Raw genomic sequence first — 7,500 nt, forward strand, 5'->3', positions numbered from 1 at the left:
TGTTCCGTCAGTCGGGACTTTGTGTCGTCAATTTGGCGACGCCCAAGCCTCCTTCTTTCTACGTTTGGTCGGAGGCGCGGGCATCGATTTTCAAAACTAGAACCAAAGAGAATTTAAACGCAAAATTGCATAACGATTACCCTGAACGGTGGATCACTTGGCTCGTGGATCGATGAAGAACGCAGCTAATTGCGTGTCAACGTGTGAACTGCAGGACACATGAACATCGACATTTCGAACGCACATTGCGGTCCACGGATAAAATTCCTGGACCACGCCTGGCTGAGGGTCGTTCACATAACCTAATACTGCTTGCGTTGCTATCCAATCCCCGCCGTCGTTTCCGGAGAGAATGGAAACGTTTCAGAGTCGGGTGTGTACGGAGATGCTTACGTACGAGCGAAAGATGGGCAGTTCGTTGGCGATTGTCGCGGACGTGCGAAAATAACGATTTGCCTGCGCGTCTCCATATGTAATCGTTCGGACTCGCGAGAGTGTTGCGGCGTCGCGCGTCGACTTAATACGACCGCCCGTGAACACCGCTCCCTGCGATTACTTTGAAGTTTGCGCGCGCATATATTCGTCTTTCGCCCGAATCGAATTTTGCCGCGCTCCCAACGTTGCCTGAAATGATTTTTACGTCGAGAAAGGAACACGAATCGAGAGACTAATAGAGGACAAAAATGAATCACCCCACCACGTGAAATGTGGCATTTGTTAATAGTCGTCGTTCGCACAGCCCCAGGGATTTGTCGGCCAGCGGGGGTCGTCGTTGCCCGCGATGTCACATCAAATTTACCGCGACCACTATCGAGGGAGGTCTTTATCTTCGAACGTTGAAGACTTCGGCCACGTTCGTCGAATCGAATTTTTGACCCGTCGATGTGGTTCGTTTGGTAAGAGATATGCTCGTGCGTGCAAACGTTTCTGAACCTTCGGTGCTGTACTTAAAATCCTCTTTGGAGCGGCTCGAACGCAACGACAAACTTTGCCACAATGAAGGGAAACTGCTGAAGGGAAAGCGAGAGGTTGGTCACCCCATGTCTCTGTTGTCGATCGTGAGACCGCGCGTATAACCGGTCGTCCAGTCCACGACAACTTTTTCGAATTCATCTCGGACTTGCTAACACCGGGTTCTCTTATCCTCCTCCTCCTTCTCTTCGTTCTGCTCTGGAGAATAGGAGTCAGATCGAGAGTGAGCGAGAGAGGGGAAGAATAAGTAGAATCGAAGTCGACGCGTGTTAGTAGTATTCCTTTAGTATGTTTTACTGGAAAAGCAACGGACGGACGTTAAAATTTCAACCGGTTAAACGTCTAGCGAGCGTTTCGCATCGAATTTCAATTAGAGAGACACTTTGGCGAGGTGCTTGAAAATCTCTCCTTGTCACCGAGAAAACAGCAGGCTTCCTTTTCTTCGGTTCAACGCGAAGAACTCTCTCAATCGACAGAACCATGTAAGCGTCACCGATGGGATTTTGCGTCGGGCGACGCCGTACGTGTGGGAATGCGGTGAAAAGAAAAGAATCTGCGTGAGAGATAGGGAGAAAATGCTCGTCGAGCGCGTTACTGAGGGAAGGAATAAGACCTCTCGTTCGCGCCCCGACGTCGTTTCCCCACTCCTCGCTCGTTCTTCTTTTACACCCGTCCACGTCGGCGTATATCCCCGCCTACCCTGGTACGCGAGCGAACAACGATTGAAGAGAGAGGATCATCATCGCGTATGCAACTGCAGAACACGTCGAGTTGGGACGAAAAGATCGTGGCGCCTTGCTCTCTTTGATTCGGCGTCGTTGCCTTTCGCTGTTAAAGAAAAACACGTTTGTTTGACGACCTCAGAGTAGGCGAGATTACCCGCTGAATTTAAGCATATTACTAAGCGGAGGAAAAGAAACTAACAAGGATTTCCTTAGTAGCGGCGAGCGAACAGGAATGAGCCCAGCACTGAATCCCCGCGGTATTGCCGCAGGGAAATGTAGTGTTCAGGAGGATCCGCTTATCCCGTGACGTCGAACTGAGTCCAAGTCCAACTTGAATAGGGCCATTTACCCACAGAGGGTGCCAGGCCCGTAGCGACCAGTACGCGTTTCGGGAGGATCTCTCCTTAGAGTCGGGTTGCTTGAGAGTGCAACCCTAAGTGGGTGGTAAACTCCATCTAAGGCTAAATATGACCACGAGACCGATAGCGAACAAGTACCGTGAGGGAAAGTTGAAAAGAACTTTGAAGAGAGAGTTCAAGAGTACGTGAAACCGTTCAGGGGTAAACCTGAGAAACCCAAAAGATCGAACGGGGAGATTCATCGTCAACGAAGCTGGCCCCCGTTGGTGCGCGATAACCCGAATGGGCCTTCCTGGTCCCATGAAGGGGTTACACCACCTTTGGGTGAAGTCCGGTAACGTAGTCGTGCACTTCTTCCTTAGTAGAACGTCGCAACCCGTTGTGTGTCGGTCTACGGCCTGAGCTGCATTGCCTGTCGCGGCGCCTTCGTACGCTCGCGGCAGAGGTTCGGTCGCCCGACCGGCTGCACGACGGTACTCTGACGGTATCGGGCCGCAACCAATCCATTCTTGAAATGTGTGTGCGTCGGGCCCGCCGCAAGCTCGGACAGTTTACCCGGAGACGACGGATCTGAATGCCGTCCCCGGGCCTGGCCAGCTGTTAGCAGGCGGTGTCCTTGGACTGGCCAAGCTTTGAATTACCGGTTGGCGACGCTACTGCTTTGGGTACTCTCAGGACCCGTCTTGAAACACGGACCAAGGAGTCTAACATGTGCGCGAGTCATTGGGAGAAGTAAACCTAAAGGCGCAATGAAAGTGAAAGTCGGCCTTGCGTCGACCAAGGGAGGATGGGCCGCTTACGTATCGGCCTCGCACTCCCGGGGCGTCTCGTTCTCATTGCGAGAAGAGGCGCACCCAGAGCGTACACGTTGGGACCCGAAAGATGGTGAACTATGCCTGGTCAGGACGAAGTCAGGGGAAACCCTGGTGGAGGTCCGTAGCGATTCTGACGTGCAAATCGATCGTCGGAACTGGGTATAGGGGCGAAAGACTAATCGAACCATCTAGTAGCTGGTTCCCTCCGAAGTTTCCCTCAGGATAGCTGGCACTCGCTCGTTCCTCCGCGAACGCATGCGAGTTTCATCTGGTAAAGCGAATGATTAGAGGCCTTGGGGCCGAAACGACCTCAACCTATTCTCAAACTTTAAATGGGTGAGATCTCTGGCTTGCTTGGATCATGAAGCCACGAGATATTTTGAATCAGAGTGCCAAGTGGGCCAATTTTGGTAAGCAGAACTGGCGCTGTGGGATGAACCAAACGCAGAGTTAAGGCGCCTAAGTCGACGCTTATGGGATACCATGAAAGGCGTTGGTTGCTTAAGACAGCAGGACGGTGGCCATGGAAGTCGGAATCCGCTAAGGAGTGTGTAACAACTCACCTGCCGAAGCAACTAGCCCTGAAAATGAATGGCGCTGAAGCGTCGCGCCTATACTCCGCCGTCAGCGGCAAGTGGGGAGGGACGTGTCACTCCCGGGTGACCGTCCTCCATAAAGCCCTGACGAGTAGGAGGGTCGCGGCGGTGTGCGCAGAAGGGTCTGGGCGTAAGCCTGCCTGGAGCCACCGTCGGTGCAGATCTTGGTGGTAGTAGCAAATACTCCAGCGAGGCCCTGGAGGACTGACGTGGAGAAGGGTTTCGTGTGAACAGCCGTTGCACACGAGTCAGTCGATCCTAAGCCCTAAGAGAAATCCTATGCAGATGAGGTGTCCTAAAATAATGAAACATCGTACAAACAGAAACATAAAAGAGACACACACCCATTGGGCGAAAGGGAATCCGGTTTCTATTCCGGAACCCGGCTGCGGAACCGCTTACCATTCGGGCCCTCGTAAGAGTGTTCGTCGGGGTAACCCAAAATGACCTGGAGACGCCGTCGGGAGATCCGGGAAGAGTTTTCTTTTCTGTATAAGCGTTCGAGTTCCCTGGAAACCTCTAGCAGGGAGATAGGGTTTGGAACGCGAAGAGCACCGCAGTTGCGGCGGTGTCCGGATCTTCCCCTCGGACCTTGAAAATCCAGGAGAGGGCCACGTGGAGGTGTCGCGCCGGTTCGTACCCATATCCGCAGCAGGTCTCCAAGGTAAAGAGCCTCTAGTCGATAGATTAATGTAGGTAAGGGAAGTCGGCAAATTGGATCCGTAACTTCGGAATAAGGATTGGCTCTGAGGAGCGGGGCGTGTCGGGCTTGGTCGAGAAGTGAGTCTGGCTGACGTGCCGGGCCTGGGCGAGGTGAACGGTATCATTACTGTTACCGGGATCCGATCTCGGTCCCGTGCCTTGGCCTCTCACGGATCTTCCTTGCTGCGGAGCTTCTGTGGCGTTTGACGTCGCGGTCGTTTCTTCGGCCGTCATTCAACACTCAGCTCAGAACTGGCACGGACTAGGGGAATCCGACTGTCTAATTAAAACAAAGCATTGCGATGGCCCCCAAGAGTGTTGACGCAATGTGATTTCTGCCCAGTGCTCTGAATGTCAACGTGAAGAAATTCAAAAAAGCGCGGGTAAACGGCGGGAGTAACTATGACTCTCTTAAGGCAGGGACAGTGGCAGTGTACTGTGGTAGTGGGTACACTGAAGGGCACACTGTATGGGGAGCGGCGACCCCACCTTCCCGAGCTAAGAAAGCCCTCATAATAGGCTGTAGAGGCCGGCGACTTGTCTAAGTGGGATGATCGGTGGGGAGCTAACTTGTTAGCTCCCGCGGCTTGTAACCGGGAATTGCCAGTTTGGGTCGTTGACCAGTGGATGGTACGACCAGCGTGCTAGGCCTTCGGGTCTATACCCAGGGCGTCCAACGAGTGGAGCGGGCTCGCTCGTTGGGTAGCGTTCTGGGAAGAAGGGACGTGCGTCCGTCCTGGCGTTACGACGTCCAGGCGGGTGGGCTGGCAAGGACCGTTAGGTCTCCTTTGGAGACCGAGTGGCGTGGAACCCACGTTGCCAGCTGATCATTTTCGCTGGGCAAGAACGGCCATCAGCCTCTACAGTAACCTGCACCGGTGCGCTTCGGCGTACTCCAGGCACTAGTTGTTCCCACTAGTGAGGCGCAACGCTCAGTGCTAAGCCGTTGGCTGGGCACGAGCGGTCGCCAAGGTATTAGGATTGTCCGTTCGGCGGCTTGAGGATGGCCTCAGCCGGAGAAAAGGTACTATGTGCCTATGGAGGAATGAAGCCTCAGAAGGGGTGAATTGAGAAGTATATTGGTAGCGAGTAAAATATAATAGTGCGTGGAGTTCCCTTTGGGATAATGGCTGGCGGCTGCTTTTAGCAGCCGTTTAGCTATATACAATGAACCCCGACGAAGTTCACAATGCGGATGAGGAGGATCGGCGGGGGTGGTCTCCTGACCGTCGACGGACATTAGGTGGCACTTGGTGACGAAATGGCAAAGTCCCCGGTACATGATTGGCTATGGTTTTGGATTTGGTGAACCCGGAATTATAATTTCAGTTATGAAATGTTTGATACGAATGGAGCCTCGGACACGGGGGCCCCCGGCCCTGGGGTCCCCGTGGCGGACTTGTCCGCTGCTGGTGGGAGGGCCAATGATGACGACGTATGCTATGACACGGAACATGAACTGATTAACGTGATGGATCTACCTCTCGATGGGCAGATTAAATGTAGAGCGTGTGTCTCTCATGAGAGATGGTTCCTACAGGAGAAAAGCTGGAGTGAACATATGACTAAGCAGCACCCACGAATAAAAGTGCTTTGGAGGTGTGCACGCTGTGGCAAATCGTTCCAAAAACTACACGGCTGCAGGTGCCACCTCCCAAAATGTGCCGGCGCCAGTCAAGAAAATCGACTGGGCGGCCATGTTTGCTCCTCCTGTGGGTTCTCTTGCAGCTCTCAGAGAGGGCTGTCGCAACATGAGAGACACGCGCACCCGGTGGTGCGAAACATGAAAAGGGTACAAGCAGCCAACCCTACCCGTCCAAACAATAGAGCCTCGGTTTGGACGGAAGCAGAAGTTCGGGAATTAGTCCGACTAGATGGAATCTATCGCTCGGATAGGTTCCCGAACGTTAAAATACACCAGCACCTGCCGGGTAAAACGTTGAGACAAATAAGTGATAAAAGGAGGCGACTGCCTGTCGAGAGCGTGGAAGCGGTTGTCGAGGAGGAGCCCGAGGAAACTGACTCGGACTCCTATGAATCGGCAACCGAAGAAATAGCACAAGAGGAGGCCCCTTTGGGAGGTGGTGAAGAGAACTGGCAAACCGCTCTCAAGGGGGCAATCATGGCCGACTCGCTCGATACGGATCACGAGTTCTTCGAAATAGAGCGGAGAATAATGGAGTCGGCCATAGGAGGTCAAATGGACCAATCTGAGGCCGAGAGTATCCTGGGCAGTTTCATTGAAATATTAAAAGACGGGGAAAGCGAACAGTCGGAAACCAGGCAGAAAGGACCGACAAACCAAAACCAGCAAAAGGAAAGCGATCGTACCCGTCGGAATAAGCATAAATTTTCTCGGTACCAAGAACTATACAATAAGTGCCCAGGCAAATTAGTAGATATGGCGGTCACGGGATGTGTTGTTGAGGCTGGGGGGCAGGCAGAGCTCCCTGATAGAGCTAGCATCAAGCAGCTCTATGAGGACCTGTGGGGGAAGGTGGGACCCACCACAGGCCTACCACAGCTCGGAAGGAGCCCGAGCCCACTTTCCTCGATGAAGGAAATGTGGAGACCCGTCACTATCGTCGAAGTGGTGGATAAGATGAAAAAGATCAAAGCTGGAGCCGCTCCGGGTGTCGACGGCATAAAGAAAAACCACCTCCGTAAGAATGGCGCCTTACACGTTATGGTTAAGCTCTTCAACCTGCTGATGCTGCAGGGAGCATTCCCGAATCAATGGCGAGCCAATCGGACCGCGCTTATTCCCAAACCAGGGAAGAGCGCGGCCGATGTGAGGAATTGGAGACCAATCACTATTGGCTCGCTGATAAATAGAATTTACTCGGGAATGTTGGATCGCAGGTTGAGGAGCAAGATTATGAACCACAAAAGGCAGAAAGGCTTCACCAAAGAGGATGGGTGTAAGCAAAACATAGCCATTTTGAACAAAGCGCTAATGCTTATGAAAGAAAAGCACGGCGGGGTGGTTACAGTCGTCGACATCTCGAAAGCGTTTGACACGATTCCCCACGAGGCGATAGGGGACGGGCTCAAGAGAAAGGGTGTCCCGGCAACCATCGTGAATTATATAAAGGGAACGTACGAGGGTTGCCATACTGCCATCAGGACTAGAGGTCGGGACATCCCAATAAAAATCAAGAGGGGAGTCAAACAGGGAGACCCCCTGTCACCCTTGGTCTTCAACACAATCCTGGACCCCATAATCGAAGACCTTGACGAGACAACGGAGGGAACCCGAATGGGGGACGAGAACATCTCCGTCTTAGCTTTCGCAGACGACCTGGTACTACTAGCCAAGAATAGGGATGAG

General features: G+C 53.0%; 1 non-coding gene and 1 pseudogene across 1 annotated transcript; both read left to right on the forward strand.

Annotated features, from left to right (window-relative positions):
* Nucleotides 1-137: 137 nt before the first annotated feature.
* Nucleotides 138-292, forward strand: LOC143154564 (5.8S ribosomal RNA). The gene has a single exon (XR_012994169.1). It is a non-coding gene; the product is annotated as a 5.8S ribosomal RNA (ribosomal RNA).
* Nucleotides 293-1,827: 1,535 nt separating this feature from the next.
* The window catches only part of LOC143154545 (large subunit ribosomal RNA), an 8,883-nt pseudogene continuing 3,210 nt past the window's right edge, over nucleotides 1,828-7,500 (forward strand).

Source organism: Ptiloglossa arizonensis, unplaced genomic scaffold (genome assembly GCF_051014685.1).
Source record: "Ptiloglossa arizonensis isolate GNS036 unplaced genomic scaffold, iyPtiAriz1_principal scaffold0190, whole genome shotgun sequence".
Taxonomy (NCBI): Eukaryota; Metazoa; Arthropoda; class Insecta; order Hymenoptera; family Colletidae; genus Ptiloglossa; species Ptiloglossa arizonensis.